The following is a 17,302-nucleotide window of genomic DNA, read 5'->3' as shown; positions in this document are numbered from 1 at the left end:
CGCGAACCATGGGGACGAAGAAAAGATGAACTGCGACCAGCTGATCCCCCTACCTGGCGCGCCAAATGTCGTGGTGCTGCAAACCACAGCCGGGTGGCGGAAGGCACCCGCCCTAGCCCAGAGGGAGTATACTCAGGGGGTAGCTAGTCTTAGATCGGTCTCACTCAAGAACACGAGGAACACAGCAGGATTTAGAGTGGTTCGGGCCGCCGGAGCGTAATACCCTACATCCACTGTGTGTTGTATTGCCTTCCCACGAGAGTGAGAAGGTTGCGAGAGCTTGAGTCAGTCTGGATTGTCCTGTGCATAGCGAGCGCCTCCCTTTTATATCTCAAAGGGGGCGCGTACACAGCCGTTGGATCCCCGACAGGTGGGTCCAACGATGCAGTATAGAATAACGTACTGTTCATACATTATGGCGTCGCAGGCAAAGGAGATCTCTCTCTTGGATTCTCTTGCCTGCTCCCGGAGCCCTTCGTCCATCATGTCCTGGCGTTGTCTTGTCAGGTCGGGCCTGTCGTAGCTAGTGGCATCGCCCGCCACGTTGCTTAACCGGGCGGTGTAGCTTGCGGCGTAGGCGGCATGATGGAAAAGCGTCGTGCTGTCGTATCCATTTAATGCTGCAGGCGGGCTCTGCGCGGGTGCGACACAGGCAGCTGCACTGGGGCCGTGTTCATCCTCGGCAACGACGGACAAGAAGATGAAGAGGGGCATGGTGGCACCCACGCCGCATGCTGTGGCACTGGGGCGCCAGCACCCTCGGTCCGACGGTGCACGGCAGCTGCGCCTGCTGTGCGTCACCACTGCGACGCCTCAGAGCCGGCACGGTGGTGCGCGGGAGCGACGCCTGTCGCGTGCTGCCCCGCGCCATCCCAGTGTCGGCTCAAGGTTTTCTCTCAAGCAACGGCCATCCTTCCTCTCCAACGGCATGACGTCGGCTCAAGGCTTTCTCTCAACATGGAGCCCGGAGCCGACGGCCATCCCGGAGGAAGTTGGCCGTGTCGTCCGGCCGTCGCCAGCACCGGAGATCCGCCTCAGCGTAGCTCGGTGCTGCTGCAGACAAGCCCCCGTCGCCAGGCGCGGGGACCCCTGGCGCTAGCACCAAGGACAAGCCGGCGAACGACCGCACCTCTCCGCGCTCCACGTCCGGTCCATCTGCTGCGCAAGGGCGTCTGGTTTCCATCGGCAGACGACGACGACGGCTGGGGGCCTCTCCCACTCAAAGCCAAAGAATTTGTCTCATGCCATATAAGCATGTGACAGCTCTTAGGCAAGGAGGGATCCCCCGAGCTCCCGAGGTGATGCTGGATGATGCGGTTCAGGCACATCCAGGGCGCCTTCGCCTCCGACGACTATGAAGAATTCGGGAGTGGTCGCACCACTTCCAACCGGAGAAGGACACGCTGTATAGCATGCAGCCGTAGGTTACTCCTAAGAAAAGACTAAGAGAGAGTTCCTCCTTTGTAAAAACGTGGCGCCTACGTGTGTGTCCAGAGCAGTCAAGGTCCGACCTTGTAAACCCGACCTCTGGCCCTATCACACAAACAGGCAAAAAGCGGTCCGGAGTGGTGGAGGTCCGACCTCGTAATCCCGACCTCTGATGTATACCGTAACAGCCACAATAATAAAGGAGATTTTCTTCTCAGTTTTACCTAGGCTCCATCCTGATTACATTTATTCGCCTTGGTTTAACTATTCTTTCCTCTTGAACGGAGTTTCCCTTGTTGCTAACAATCCAAGTTAAGTTGCTGGCTCGTGGTCAGGTGAAGACACCCCTTCTAGCTGGAAGGCAGTCCGGACTCCTAAGGACCTGCTCTGGAGAAGTGGTATTTGTATCCTGGGGTAGAGAAGATCCGCGTAGCTTAGCCTGGTAATGTACCCTAAGTTTACGTACTTCGCTACCCTGATACAAGTGCTCTAGTATCCGAGTCTGCTGTCTTTAGGAGTCCCGGGCTCCCTTCTAGTATAAGGCACGGTCGACCCAAGTCCACTCCGGTGGCCCGCTCCGGCGGAGACCGCTCGCCACGGTCGCTCCAAGTCCACTCCGGTGGCCCGCTCCGGCGGAGACCGCTCGCCACGGTCGCTCCAAGTCCACTCCGGTGGCCCGCTCCGGCGGAGACCGCTCGCCACGGTCGCTCCAAGTCCACTCCGGTGGCCCGCTCCGGCGGAGACCGCTCGCCACGGTCGCTCCAAGTCCACTCCGGTGGCCCGCTCCGGCGGAGACCACTCGCCACGGTCGCTCCAAGTCCACTCCGGTGGCCCGCTCCGGCGGAGACCGCTCGCCACGGTCGCTCCAAGTCCACTCCGGTGGCCCGCTCCGGCGGAGACCGCTCGCCACGGTCGACTCAAGCTAGAGCTAGGTCCGGGAAGAGGTGCTTGCTCCCCGAGCGATACGAGATCAGTGTAGCCGCTTAGCTTGGTTCCGCACCCTAAGCCTACACCTTCGTCGCCCTGTGGAGAGTACTCAGAACCAGAACCTGGCAACAGGTGAACCGGCCCTCAGGGGTCCGGGACACCCGCTCTCTCTCTCCATGAGCACACCAACGCAATCAGATTGCGTAGAGACACATCACGATAGAGGCCCCACCCGCGGGTTCGTACCTCTCCCGAGGTGGGCCCGGGGGCCACTGTCGGTACCCCAGGACTGGGGTACCCCCTCTTGCTGTGTCTAGGCAAGGGTCTTGTAGTTATCCTTGACTACGTCCAAACAGCCGGACCCCTGTGGTCCGAAGTCCTGATCCCTCGGCAACGGTTCCGGACCTGCCTCACGACTGGGAAAGGTCCGGGAACGACGCGTGTCCCGGAAGAGGCAGGCGCTCAGCCCGAATAGCCGGGGCTCCGGACCCCACAAGGGGGCCGGACCCCCGTGGAAGTCCCGAACCCCTCATAGGGTCCCGGACCTCTTGTATGGTAACCGGACCCCTCGCTAAGGGAAGAAGTCGACGCCCTACCTCTGGGTGGTCCGGCGCGGACACGTATACAAGGGCGCTTGGTCTCCATACTAAGCCTCACCCACCACTGCATTTATTGCGGTAGGTGGACGACCGCATTGATACAGTGGAAGCCGAGGCGATTCTTTGACCAGGAGGCACTATTGATCGCGTATTACCAAGGTAGTGGAGCCGCCGGCGCCGCCCACGCCGCGCCTGCCAGTCTGCCATAGCAGATGGATACGACGGCTCGGTTTCGCCCATTATGACGCCTACATAATAGCCTCAGCAGGCCACGCCGCAAGCTACGCTACTCCAACGGGCACCTAGCTGACGGGACAAGGAAAGACCCCCCTGGGTCAGAAGAACAGCAGTACGCATATCGGAGGAAAAGATTCGTAACCACTGTTGTCTTTTAAGTACTCTGCGCAGTATGCTGCACAGCACGTTGGGCCCACTTGTCGGGGCCCAACGTCCAATGTATCCGCTCCCCCTTTATCTATAAAAGGAGGGGGCGCCGCTAGAAGACCTCAGGCTGGGAAAGAGCCAAGGCCAGCAGAGGATAGGTTCATACACACCACCAAGAACAATACATCTCCCAGTGGACGTAGGGTATTACGCTCCGGCGGCCCGAACCACTCTAAATCGTGTGTTCCTGAGTCCTTGTCTCAGCGTAGATTCAGCCCCATCGCCTAGTACTTCCCCGAGTACTCCCTCACGGGGAATAGGCGGGTGCGTTCCGCCACCCGGCTGTGGGTACCCCTAGAAACCTCACGACAGTAAGGATACCTCTGATGATCAAGAATGGATGAAGAAACCGGAATTGTCTGCAGTATATATGTCACCTCTACAAATCTCTGTTGGGCTATACCTCCATATGGAGGATAATTTGGAGCCCATCAAAATCATGAAGACAACCTCACAAACCCAATACTTATGCACTGTTGATAAGGTGATTGATCTAATGGTTGAGGTCACTTCAAAGGAAATATAAAGCCAAATGTGCTTGCATTTGCGAGCCAAACTGGTGAGCTTATTCTATACTTAGAGTATTTCGATATGGTCAATTGGTTTGAGGATTGCTTGAGCAGAGCATCAGATTTGAGAGGAGTTTCATCAGTTCGAGTGACTGTAGTTTCAACACTGAGCAATTTTGGTAAATGATTAGTTTGGGTAGTGAAATGGTGTCCGATTGAGCTGCAATTTTATCAGTGGTACTGAATTCGTTGATCTACTTGTCTACCAAAATTTATGCAAAATGGACCTGTGGTTTGTCAAATACAAACTGATTACCTAAGGGACATAATCTGTGACTTCTTTGTTTGACTATTGTCATACCTCTTGTTAGATGATTGTGGTTGTTGTTGTTGTTGTTGTTGATTCTAAGTTTGCATAATAGTAAATGTGTTGCTGCTGGTATAATCCTCTAGAGGTACTAGAGAATACTTCTTGTAACCATTTGATGATTACAGTGGAAGCTTGGAATTGACCGATTGGTCCCGTTGGTTTTTACTCCTTACTTTGTGGAGGTTTTCCGACATAAATCGTTATATCTTTTGTGCATGTGATTATTATTATTCCGCTACATCTTTGTTGATAGATATTCTCCTCAGTGTCCATCACAAGATGAGAGATTAATGAGTGCATTATTACTATCTTTATCCTAACAATCGGTTGTCTATACGACTTTGTAAGTTCCGCACATTTTGGATGACAGGAAGATTAGGGATCTTTTTTTTTTGAGGGGGTAGGATTAGAGATCTTTCTGTAATAACGTATATATGTTCCAATGTTTTATATGTTTACCTAGGAGGCTAGGTGCATCCACAAAAACGGTGGCAGAATTACTGGGCTCCTCTTTAATAAAAACCATCCAAATGTAGGCCCGCAAGGGGGTTACACGATCTTTGGGCCTTCCAGTGAGCAGCAATTCAGGCCCATTCCAGAAGTGTTTATATCCAGCAGGTAGGCCCGCAGATGCAGTAGGAATTGAGAAATCAACGACTTAGCTTATCGTGTACGCAGGACGCCGGCCGCCTCCTGGATCTACGTATACGTAGTGGAGGGCACCATATTGGCAGTAGCTTTTATTTATCGACGTGGTAGTGGCGTGTTGCTGATTTTCCGTGTCTTTTCTGCCTTGTTTCAAACCCTCGATCGTCCCATAAAGCATGCAGCTAGAGTACATCTTGGCATCGCACGTTCTATTATATGCCAACGTTTTGTTCACGCAAAAAAAAGAAAATAAATTATATATAAAATCAATAACTCATTTTAGTCTTCCTGCACGTACAATACGACAGAAGCTAGGGACGTAACAGATGATCATTGACACTTGTAAAAATGACTTCCTTTTCCTCCCTTTGGTTACAAGTATATTGGGGATCACATTTAATTTTTCGTGTCCAAAGACTAAATTAAACGGAGGATATGATTTGTCATATTCTATTACTCTGTGACCCTCCATGCATTATTGGCTTATTGCTTAATTATTATCAAGTTGTACGTATTTACTTATGTGTATCGTAGGCTAGCTAATGACTAGCAGGCTTGAATGATCGAGTAGGTTTTCCCATGTACTGCAAAATCAGCCAGCAACAAAATCTGATGAATACTACTTCCGATCCCAAATATAAATCCATTTAACACTGTCGTTGGTAATAAGACTCTTGTTTAAGTTTTGACCATCAATATTTGAAAACTCATATAGCAAGAAGACAAGATAAGACCTCTGAAAATTGAGTTTCCCAGATTGTTTGCCTGCTGTAGAACCAATGCATGGAGACATCATTGTTAGTGATTGTTGGAATGAAGGAGAATGGGATATTTACTTTCGAAGGACCTTTGGTGTTGGAATGAAGGGGAATGGGACATTTACTTTCGAAGGACCTTTGGTGTCGAGGAAGTTGATGAATGAGAAAGGCTCCTACTGAAATTAGATGAAGTGCAGCTGAATTATATGTCAGATAGGGCTATCACTACAAGAAATCCTTTAATCCATAACGAATTGTCGGTAACGCTTACAAAATCGTCATAGACAGGCCGGATCTATGATGATTTATGAATTAAAGTTGGGCCCAGTTTCTGTGTCAAACCTCTGAAAAAGTCATAAAATGGAAATAGAAATCATCATAGATTTAATATCATGCTCAAACCATAATGGTGATAAATAAAAATACGTTATAGTTCATATAGGCCCACTTTAAGTATAAGATACTGAGCTCACATTTGCATCCAAGCTGCTACATAATATTTTCTTTGCAAAAGAATATTATTATCTGAATTGTTCTCAATATATTCATGTTTAAATTTATTTTTCCTTAGTTTTTTGAATTCTTATTGCATAGAAAAAAATACTTTTTGGGTGCGCTCAACATTTTCCTATGATTGGCCCACTACCTCAACTCCGTATAACATGTGCTGAGATTAAGAAAAAATGTCGATGCAGAACAACAAAAGGAATAGCGATCAAAAAATAATAAAAAGAAGAAGTCAAGCGCTGAAGGATGGATATCGAACGCAGTCAGCAGGGCCACCTCATCAACCCAGTTAGCAGAGGCCGAAGTTCTTAGCACAAAAATAGTGTGAGGAGGAATCGAACCTGCGACCTACCAAACTAGCTGAGCCACCTTTACCACTGCGACACTTCCATTCTAGTGTCTTAGACTAGTGTTGTTCTTTTGATATCTATTGAGTCAGTAATAAATTTGGCAAAAAATTGACAGCGCCAGCCGCCAACAGGTTTCGAACCCAAAATCTTGAAGCTCCAGGGCGCAGGTATTGAAATGATAAATATCTTATAAACAATAGAGTGCATGAGGTGTGGAGCTGGAATTCGAACCTGGCTGATAGGATCCCCAAAGGCACGCCTTACCACTACACCAGTGTCACAGTGTGCTTGCATTTGGTAAAGTGAATAGTCTAACGCTGCCTGAGACCTGCCAGATTGAGATGAAGAACACATGAATAGTTCATCTTTCTCTTTTTAATCTGGATTTCAAAGTTACAGATGGGTTTTCTCCCACATAATAACTCCAAATTTGATAGATTTTTTTCTGTTTTTTTTCTAATATTATTATATTTCATTTAGTGGCATTTTTTTAGTTAATTACCATATTCTATCGGATCTTTTTCCTAAGGCTTGTTTCCTCCACAAAATAGAAAATAGAGTAAACAACTTTTTTGCACAACAAGTGCTAATGTAAATCGACAAATGCTAATAGGAGAGTGAAGGTAAGAATGTGTCCAAATTTGATGTGTATGTGAGCAAGAAAAGATTTTAGGATGTATAAATCTCAAAGTTTGACTTGAATTGTATGAAACAATATGAGGAGTCTATCCATTCTATGAACAATATATACTTCAATCTTCATGAAATCTTTTGAAATTTTAATGTTAAGCTTATAAACCCATAAACTAATTCTATGCCAATTTATATAATTTTCAAAAAGGTTTTAAATATTATTATCATTATTTTATAATAAAAGTTTTGAATAGAAACTTGAACTATACCTAATAAACGTATCAAATTTTCATCTATTTTTAAGATATGAGCTATAATTGAACAAACATACTTAAAATTTATTTTTTGGAATTTTCTAAATAGTATTTGAAATAGAAGTAGTTCAAATTGTAATTATTTTCTATAAATACACATAAATTCATTTAAACTATTAAAAATAGTAAAGGAGCTCAAAATTTCTTGAAACTTCTACAAAACAGCTTATATGTAATCTATTATATATACAAAATATATTGGTACATACAAGATAAGTTAAGTACATATACTAAAGGGCCAAGATTTGGGGTCTCCTCATGAGTCGTGGCCCCACGTGGGGCCCTGCACCGTTTCATGCGGGTCCCACATACTATTCACGTGGGACCCACGTGGGGCCCATGTACTATTCATGCGGGACCCACGTGGGGCCCATGTACTATTCAGGCGGGACCCACGTGGGGCCCACGATTCTATTAAGTTAGTCTCTTTATCTTAAAAAATATTTTTCTTTCATTATTTGACAATACAAAATATATTTAATTACTTCCTACATACAAAAATAATAACTAAACTTTGTATACTACATTTACATGTGGTAGTTGTACTACTTCTTGGGTTTTGATTTCCCTCCGTAAATCCACTAAATATAATTAAAATGTTCATTCATTTCTAATCTTACTTTTTTTCCTACTAAAGTAATTAAACTATACCTACTGACACAAAAAAAATCCTAAGGAAAAATTACCTGTACCTCTATACTACAATGCTTGAGATTGACGCTCTCAGACACAAAACTACTATGCCGCTTTACTGTAATTTTTAGATCTAACTCAATACATCGATACGATGTTGCTTCGAACATAGTAACGTATAATATCTTTCTATTAATATTTTAGGTCCACGTTTTTGGTATAGGCGCGCGTAGCGCGCCAACCTGACTAGTATTCTTAATTGTTACTTCACAATGGTGCAATAGAATGATAAAAGAAAAAGGAAAATGAAAAATAAACCAGGTCCAGTTCAGCCCAAGTGGCCCAATTAGTTTTGACCGTCCATTTCCGATCCAACACCTGTGATCGCTCCTCATGGTATAAAATAAGCAGAAACCTCCACAGCCCACACTCCACACTCAGATCCCCTCCTGCCTCCTCTCTAGGGATGAAAGTGGTAATCTGAACTGTTAGAATAAATTTAATATTTTAAAATAGATATGTATAAAATTTGATGGTAATCATTTCTTATATTATCGAGCATATTATTACAAATAAAAATAAAATTTTGCATAAATTATTTTATGCATTATTTGCTCCCTACAACAAAAAAAATGAAAAAAATACCGAATTTGTTTCCGAATCCATACCGAATTTTATATCTATCATTTGAGAAAATATAGGATGAATTTAAGGTTTATCTTTTATGAATCTTTACAAGCTCAATGCTCAAAACAAGAATACAAATTTGTATACAAGATTCTATATCCTATTTATTCGGAATTAAAGAAAAACGACCAAAAAATTGATTACCGAATAATTACTGTTTCCGACCGTTTTCATCCCTACTCCTCTCTCGCAGCGTCCTCCCTCCTGCCCTCTATGCATGGCGGCGGCGCAAGGCCCGGCCACATCGCCGCCCCTTCCTACTCTGCCTCTACGCACGGCGGCGGCGCAAGCCCGGCAGAGGCTGGCCTCTGCGCACGGCAGTGGAGACCCTACGAAGGCGTCGCGCACGCGCCTCCCGCTGGAGCCGAGGCCTCAGTGAGCGCCAGCTGCTCAAGCTGGCCGGACGTGTGGCTGGCCGGACCTGTGCTCGCCTGCCTCCCGAAGCCCCACCTCACGGGCTGGTCTGCGGCGGTGGCGGATCTCCTCTCTTCAAATCTGCTCGCAGACGCGGCGCCGGAGTAGCCCCGACTCCCTCCCCCGATGCATCCGGTCCCACTGGCAAGATCCGCCGCCGTCGTCCACCCCGGCCCGCTCGCAGGAGTGGGGGCGCGAGCCCTTCGCAGTAGCGCTGCGCCGCCGGGTGAGGTCAGGCGCCTCGGAGGCCGCGAGTCCATTGCCAGCGAGCCCTCCTCATCGTCCCCCCGCCGCGACACCAGAGGCGCTTCGTCAGCCGGCGGTGGTGCCGAGGGAGTGGACTTCTCGGCTTTCACCTTCCGTGCGGCTGCGCCGGTCCACCGGAAGGCCAAGGAGAGCCCCCTCAGCTCCGACGCCATCTTCAAGCAGGTGAGAGCAGGGCTCCCATTTCATTAGCGTGCGGAGCTGCTCATCATAATTGTCAGATGCTCAGCGGGCGATTTAGCTATCTTATCATGCTTGATTATTTGAGGGTGGCGGATCGAGGACGGGACGAGACGAGACGGCAAGTGTGCTTGTCCACTAGAATCAACGCGCGGCGTTGCCGCACTTTAGACCTTTGCTAAGCCAGTGTGAATACTGCGTACGTAGATATCGAATTTTTTTTGGTAGCCAGTTTTTTGGTGTTTTTTAATATTACCCTTGTTATTACAATTAGGTGAACATTGTGTATTGCTAGCAGCTAGTAGCTAACATTTGTTTCCAAGAGCTCTATATTCAAATGGAAATGAGTAGTACCTGGAAATTTTGTTTTGTACATGCTATAAAGCTACACCTACGTAGATTTAAGTCCTCTCTTAGCAATAGTCTCCCTTCTTGGATGAATAGCTTGCCCTGTTATAAACTCCTGCATGCTTTTCTTGATGTTTATGTTGTATTTCCCTTTCTTTTGCTGAATATATATAAAATAGCACGGACCATGTTTACAATTTAAGGTAAAAAATAGTTGCTTAGTAGAGTGAGCTACCATTTACGATTAGTTCTATATTTTGCTCCTAATCAGCACAACCTCTGGGCTAGTTGGGTTTGGCTCATTAGATTCCAAGTTTGACACAGTAGTCCAATCATATGAAAAAACTTCCTAATTTCTAATTGCATTGAATATCTATCATGTGCTGATGAAAATGGTCATAAATTTGGAGAAAGGACAGAGTTAATAAAGAAACTGAGTGGTAAACTTCAGAATTACCAAAAATTGTACAGTATTATTGCAGGACCTCCTATAACTAAAATCTACTTGAACAGGTGTGAGCTTGCTTTCTAGATGTCAGATTAGGATTTATTACAGCAAAGCAACATTTTTATGGCCCTCACCAAACATTATATTTAATGTACATCATATGGTAATCCCGTTGACACTGATAATCAAAATGCCATCAAGATGGACATGGTGACTTGGCGAGAGTAGCAGAAGCGGTAGTGACGTTGTGAGCATAGCAGATTATAGTGCGGATGCAAAGCAACATTTTTCTTAGAAAATGGACTCTACCTTGCTTACCAACCTTCTCCCGTTGATCCTAGTAATAAGTTAATAACACGGTCGCCATCGTGTCAAGGTTGCACTCGCCTCGGTGGTTGCAGCTGGAGGAAGGGAGGAAATGGTCAGACACCAGTTGCTGACGCCATCGCCGGTGGCTTGCGCCATCCAGGGAAAGCAGGTGGGTTCGTGTCACCATGACACAACGCAGTTAGACTGGCGACTGCTACACGTATTACCGTGATGTCAAGCAAATGTCACGGCATTTCGAACGGACATTTCATCAAACACCCTGAGGACGTACCTCCGCTGCTGCAGTAGACCTAAGAGTTGGCCAGATTCTTGGTGATGACGGCATGGAGCACGGCACCTACACGGGTTCGAACTGGGCATCGTCTTGCGCTTCGCCTCCATCGTCGTTGTCTCAAGTTGTGCGATTGCAGGCGAACCACGGAGCGCGGCGACGGCGACCGGGATGTGGGTGCAGTGCTTATTTGGGGAGTTACAACTCTCGTCTGATCCCACCAGATCCGACGCGCCCCACCGTGGAAGATGCCTTGGCAAGTGTGCCGGATGCGGAGGTGGCACTCGACCAAAAAACAGTTCTCCAGGATGGTAGGGGCTGGGACCTATGCAACGCACCTCGTGGCGAGCACGGTGGTGGCGCGGCCTGGGTAAGTGCGGGGACAAGGGCGGCAGTGCCAGTGGTGGCTGTGGCGGAGGCGTAGCCCAGCCCTGGGCATGTTGGAAGAGGAGTTTCGGGGCCTCCCGCGCTCGGCAGCGTGGCCTGGGCGGGCCAGGGATGGGAGGGGATGGCGCTCGGCAGGGACGGGACCGGCGGGGTGGCGGATGGCGGCGACATCTGCAGAAATTCGGTCAGCTTCGCGACGATTCGCAATGACCGGGTTTGCGGGTTGATGGGCGAAGGCCCGATCGGACCCGCATCGGATGGTTGTTATTGTGCGACGGATCGATCCGACGGCTAGCGGGTTAACGGGCGACGTGGACCAATCCTCTGCCTGCTAAATAACCCAGCTTTCGATATTAGAAGATGACCTCTCCATGCTCTGCTCACCGATTCAAGCATTTAGCTATTGATTTGCTCATTTTTTCCTTTTCAGATCAGATGTGGTAGATGCTTAGCATGATGAGCCCTTGCTTCCTGACCAGAGCGCATCCTATGAAGTATGATATGCATGCACAGAACCTTTTTGATTAAATGCCTTTATGCTCAGCAACTATTACTGTGATACATTTAGTTGTTTTTCTGCATATGTTGCTCTATTGAGCTTCAAGCATGATTGTCGGCAAGGTGGTTTTAACTTGAGATGACTCTATTAGTGCTTTTTAATTACCTTGAGATGGCTTTGCTGCTTGCTTTAATTATTATCTAATATCTGTAAGTTTTAGTAATTAAGCACCTATCTTTTGCAAGCCTGGTTAATGAAATGTAAATCAATTTGGTATGGTGTGGGTAAAATTGAAACTACTGAGTCCTGAATCCTGATTCTATCCATGTTGGATTGTTAGTGATACCTAACTGTATAATCACTTCGAGATCTTCATGTACACTGGACAGTTTTTCAGTCAACTGGGAATAGGAACAGAAGGAACCACTCCTTGTTTGGTTTCACCAATGCTTCAAATGCCCCTGTTTTTTTCATGGGGATAGTAGTAAACCAACTATAAAACAATAAACCTACTACCGGGATAGTGCTCAGGCTTGACATCTGTTAAAAAATAGCAGATTTGACAACAAGCAGTGTATTATTGAAATTTTCCCTATAAGTCTTGCAATATTTTCTGAACATGTGATGTTTTTGTAGGTGGAACTGCTGAGTAGGCTCCTGATCGCCATATCTGTTGGGCCTGATTGGCCATTGTTCTGAAGGTGGACAAAGGCTACTTGTGTATGAGTTCATGGCAAATGGGGGGCTCCAGGAGCACCTCTATCCAAACAGAGGTATACCCATTTTGTATCCACCAATTGTATCTGTGTTTTTGTGTGTTTGCTGTTGTCTACAGATCAAGCATTTCGCTGCTTGTTCAGTCGAGTAAGACTCCAAATTTAACTGGCTGATGATGCCCAAACGCTGCATGCTTTAACAAACTGGTACAAATGAGCAACCAAATGCTAACTGCACTTACTGTATTGATGTGCTGCTTCTTCCTATTGGTGATGATCTTTGAGATTTGCACTATGGTCATTAAACTGCTTAGCATTTTGTGCTTATGGCATATCATTTAATTGGCACTAAGCTTACATTTAGTTGGCATATCATAAAAGTGATTCAGTAGAATTGTTACATTCAATTCTAGCTGTAGATAATATTTTTGTTTAGGTTGATATGGAAACCTGAAGTTGACTAAAATATTTTCCTACCACTTAACATTGATAACTTTGGTTTTAATACTGTTAATTAATACAGCTTTTTTATGCCAACTGAGAGTTCTGAAACGTTGTTGCTTTAGGTTCTTGTGGTGGGATCTCAAAATTGGACTGGGATACAAGAACGAGAATTGCACTTGAAGCAGCAAAAGGTTTGGAATATATTCATGAGCGTGTTAATGCACCTGTCATACACAGAGACTTCAAGAGCAGCAATATTCTTCTGGATAAGGACTTCCATGCAAGAGTTTCAGACTTTGGTCTAGCCAAACTTGGATCTGATAGAGCTGGTGGTCATGTCAACTCAAGTTTTAGGCACACAAGGCAATGTTGCGTACCTCAAGTGTTTCTTGATTACACATAATCTATTGGATTTGATTGTCTTTTTCTGTTTACAAAACTTGTACAAAATTATGAAGATGACATTATGAGTTTTTTTTTGCTAATCTTGTGCCAGAATTATAATGCTAAAATGGGCTTCATGTGGTGGGCCAGAATTTTTATGGGCTGTGTAGATCTAGTGGGCTATAAATGTGGCCACATCATCATCTATATCGTCCACGTAGGTAGGCATGTCATCATCCACGGAGGTAGCCACATCATCGTCCATGTAGGCAGAGTTGAGCAGCCACATCATGTGGTGATGCAATCTACGACAATTTTTATGATGTTTATTTTTGTCATGAATGTTGGGCCTGGGCTGGGCTATGCGGGCTCAACCAATTTATGACGGTTAAGAAACGTCATGGATTGCTTCAATCTGTGATGATTTTGCTAAAAACATCGTTTGATTTAATCTGTGACGCTCATTCCATGACGTTATCCAAAATTGTCACGAAACCGTCATAGATATTGTTTTGTGACGTTTTTTCAGCAATCTATGACGAATTTGTTTCGTCATAGATTAAATGATATCTTGTAATGTATTTGGAAATTGGAAAAGAAAGGCACCTATACCACCAAGTCCATGCACAGGTTCTTGACCTTTGGGAGAGGGGGGGGGGGGGGTGGGTGTTGGATATAAGAGAGCTGAGAAGCTGTGGAAAAACAAGATGCCGCTCAAGCTTCGCATGTTCATATGGCAACCCACAGGGGCGGTTTTGAAGCGGAAAAAAAATGGAAGGGTGATGCTAATTGCCCATATCTTCTTTCAATGTGTCATTTCCCGTTTTGTTTGGGTCTCCTTCAAAGAGGCTTTGGGGTGGGATAAACAGCCTGACAATATGAGGGGCGTTTTCTGGGACTGGGTTCCCTTGGGTTGTACTGAATATGACCTGAAACTTTTCTCTTTCGCGATAATCTGGTGGGCTCTGTGGCTAACCAGGAGTAAGATGCGGATGGAAAGTAAATTTCCTAATCAACCGTGTGATGTTCTTTTTTTCCATCTTATCCAAGATGCAGAGGTGGGGGATTCTGTTGCGAGCGTCGGAGGGGGAGTCTTTTGAAGAGATGCGTGAGAAGTTGGGTGCATGGGTGGGGAACTTCAACAAGAATTTAAGCCCAGTTGAGGAGCTGTGACTACTCTCCTTTTTTAGTTTTGCTCTTGGTGTCATCAGTTTTGCTTTTGGAGGCTGTGTCCTCATGGTTCTTGTCCTGTTAAACTGGTCTCCCCAGTCAATGTGTTGGGTGTGACCTGTATCCTGAATATTGTGCTTTTTGTATAAGCAGGATGAACTCTTCTTTCAAAAAAAAAAGAAGACACGATATTAGATATATAAAAGTTCTTGTTTCTAGAGTATATATTTATTATGAAAATACATTGAAAACATATAGCATTTACTATTTAATAATATTTGCATATTATTTTTCCATCAAGATATGTGAAGAGACAAAGTTTAATGTTTCATTATTAGACTTTGCATTTGAGATTTAGGGGAGTGGGCGGGGACACGCGTTAAGGAATACTCCATGTTTTCCATCTCGCGGCCTCGGCAGAACAACAACTAATTCAGGTATGAAGGGCGAGTATAGTTAAAAATAATCATGCACATCCAAACACTTTGCCTAGTGAAATGACGACCAACGCGCTCATTCCTTCGCGGCCACACAAAAATCCTTTGTTTCATTAATTTCATCCCTAGTCAACTACTACCGTATATTTTTTTCTTGTTCTCTCATGGGATGCAACTTGCAGGACTGGAACATTACTGGAAACAGGCTATGGGAACCGACCGGTTCCCGCAAACCGAGACCAATGGTCTCGCCTTAAGACGCCAGGTTTTTCAACCGGTGCCTTAGGCTTCCATTGGTACCGGTTGGTATTTCCAACTGGTACCAATGACCTTTCCTTTTTTTTCCAAATTTAGTTTTGTTTGTTATATTTATTACTGTTTATTCTTTTATAATTGCTAAACGCACTCAAGCTCTACAGTATTATACGTTCATTGGTCGTTCGTGTTCGTTTTCAGAGAATATTTGAAACTAACTAAAAGTGAAATGCGAGCATATAATTAAGCTAATTAGATGAACTAATATATTTACAAATTTACAAATATCAAGGCATAACGTTTAAAAATATTTACAAATGTACAAGTCATGTTTGCAGTCCAACTACTGGTCCCCTCAGGAGGTCGATGGAAGTCCTCTATGGATGTGACCGTCGTGGTAGAACTCGCCTCTAGGATCCAAGATCTCGTTCAAAATGAATCCGGCGAGCTGCTCGCACACGACGTTGATCCGATCGATCAGTAGAGTAACATTCATCCCCCATTTGAGACATCTATCATTTAGAAAAAAAAGATTAACATCATGTGCGTTAGTACAATTATGAAAATGTACTAGTGAACGATTTGGACGTACTCTCGTGTCTTCATCAGTAGCCTTCCCGCATAGAGTCATGATGTGCATGTAGTCGCATACATAGTACCCGCACCAATAAGTTTCTTATTGTCGTCTCGCACACTTATGGAGAAACAAATAAATTACTCAATTTAGACCAATTTGAGATTATATACTTAACTAGACAAATCTTTATGAATCAACATACTGGATAATCCATGTTAACGTTCAGTTCGGGCCTCCATTGACCACGTCCTTTGTTATTTTTCACAAATTTTTTCCAAACCCTGCACTCAAAGTTAAGTTTGATATTCAGGAATTGTTATTAACAAAAAAAGATTTGATTGTGCAAACTGAACTTACCTGTTCAAGGGGTCTAGGATATGTTGGATTGCGGACTTTGGATTTCTCATTGAGTCAAAGACTATAAGATTGCCGGTCTCTACGGAAAGTATGAGTAAAATCCAATGATAACTGCAGATATAGATAGGATATATACATACATGCATTAGACGACTTAGTATTTATTTAGTAATATAACAGAGGATTGAGTCGACCAAGGCTTACCCAAAGTTGTATGGTATGAATATATATGATTTGTAATTTTTCCTAGTCAATGAATCGTATATGTTTTGGCACGTTTCCTTGTAATTTTCGTTGAGTACTTTCTGGTTGACTAGCAAAGGAGACATGAAGCCGATCTGATGGTGCCATCCATGTTTTCAGCTTTTTTGGGTCTCCTGTCTAAACGATACAATAGAAATTTTATAATGCACACATATAATTATGTTCTTGTAAACAAAAAATATTAATGTAGAGGTAAGTGATACTTACAAAACCCAAATGGTGATGATAGAGGCGTCGAGGGCTTGTCGATGGTAAATGTGATATAAATTTTCGAAGTACACCCAGAAGTCGTCCTCCCCACGGAAGAAATCATGGTCACGATACTTGACTCCAAACATTTTCCCTTCGTCATTCGACATTCGCAGGTACCATCTATGCAAATTGAACATCTGCGTGCCTAGACTTTTCTCCTCTTCCTCAGTGACAAAAGGTTTTCCATGCTGGAATGGAGTAAGAACGGGAGCGACAAGGATTTCCACCTCCACTTGCCCCGTTGCCTCCTCTAGCGTTAATCCAGTTTCAGAAAGAAATATCGCGGCCTATAGGTCCGCCTGGAGTTGTATGTCCGTCGGGTGTAGGAGTGGCAACCCTGGCACCCGGAGGGGCTCGAGTCCTTTTTGTTGTGTGCCAAGCTGAGGAATGGTCTTGCCACATTTTTTCTTCAGATTTCTCACCTTGTGTGCTTTTGTCAGAGTACGATCATAGTACGAGGGTAAGCTTTTCGGTTTTGGTGGGTTGTCTAGATTTGCG

At 45.1% G+C, this 17,302-nt stretch overlaps 2 long non-coding RNA genes across 3 annotated transcripts; one reads left to right on the top strand and one right to left on the bottom strand.

Moving 5' to 3' along the window:
* The first annotated feature begins 8,979 nt into the window (after positions 1–8,979).
* LOC120655984 lies at positions 8,980–13,650 on the top strand. 2 transcript variants are annotated; one of them, XR_005667781.1, is made up of 4 exons: positions 8,980–9,650; positions 11,880–11,943; positions 12,585–12,721; positions 13,231–13,650. It is a non-coding gene; the product is annotated as an uncharacterized LOC120655984 (long non-coding RNA). The 2 variants fall into 2 exon arrangements; XR_005667780.1 differs by lacking the exon at positions 8,980–9,650 and having other exon boundaries at positions 11,815–11,943; positions 13,231–13,648.
* On the bottom strand, positions 10,349–11,648 carry LOC120655985. Its single transcript, XR_005667782.1, has 2 exons — positions 11,063–11,648; positions 10,349–10,981 (listed from the first exon to the last, which is right to left on the bottom strand). It is a non-coding gene; the product is annotated as an uncharacterized LOC120655985 (long non-coding RNA).
* Positions 13,651–17,302: the final 3,652 nt, after the last annotated feature.

Source organism: Panicum virgatum, chromosome 1N (genome assembly GCF_016808335.1).
Source record: "Panicum virgatum strain AP13 chromosome 1N, P.virgatum_v5, whole genome shotgun sequence".
Lineage (NCBI taxonomy): Eukaryota > Viridiplantae > Streptophyta > Magnoliopsida > Poales > Poaceae > Panicum > Panicum virgatum.
The sequence above is the reverse complement of the archived record's forward strand: the minus strand, read 5'-3'. Positions and strand labels throughout refer to the sequence as shown.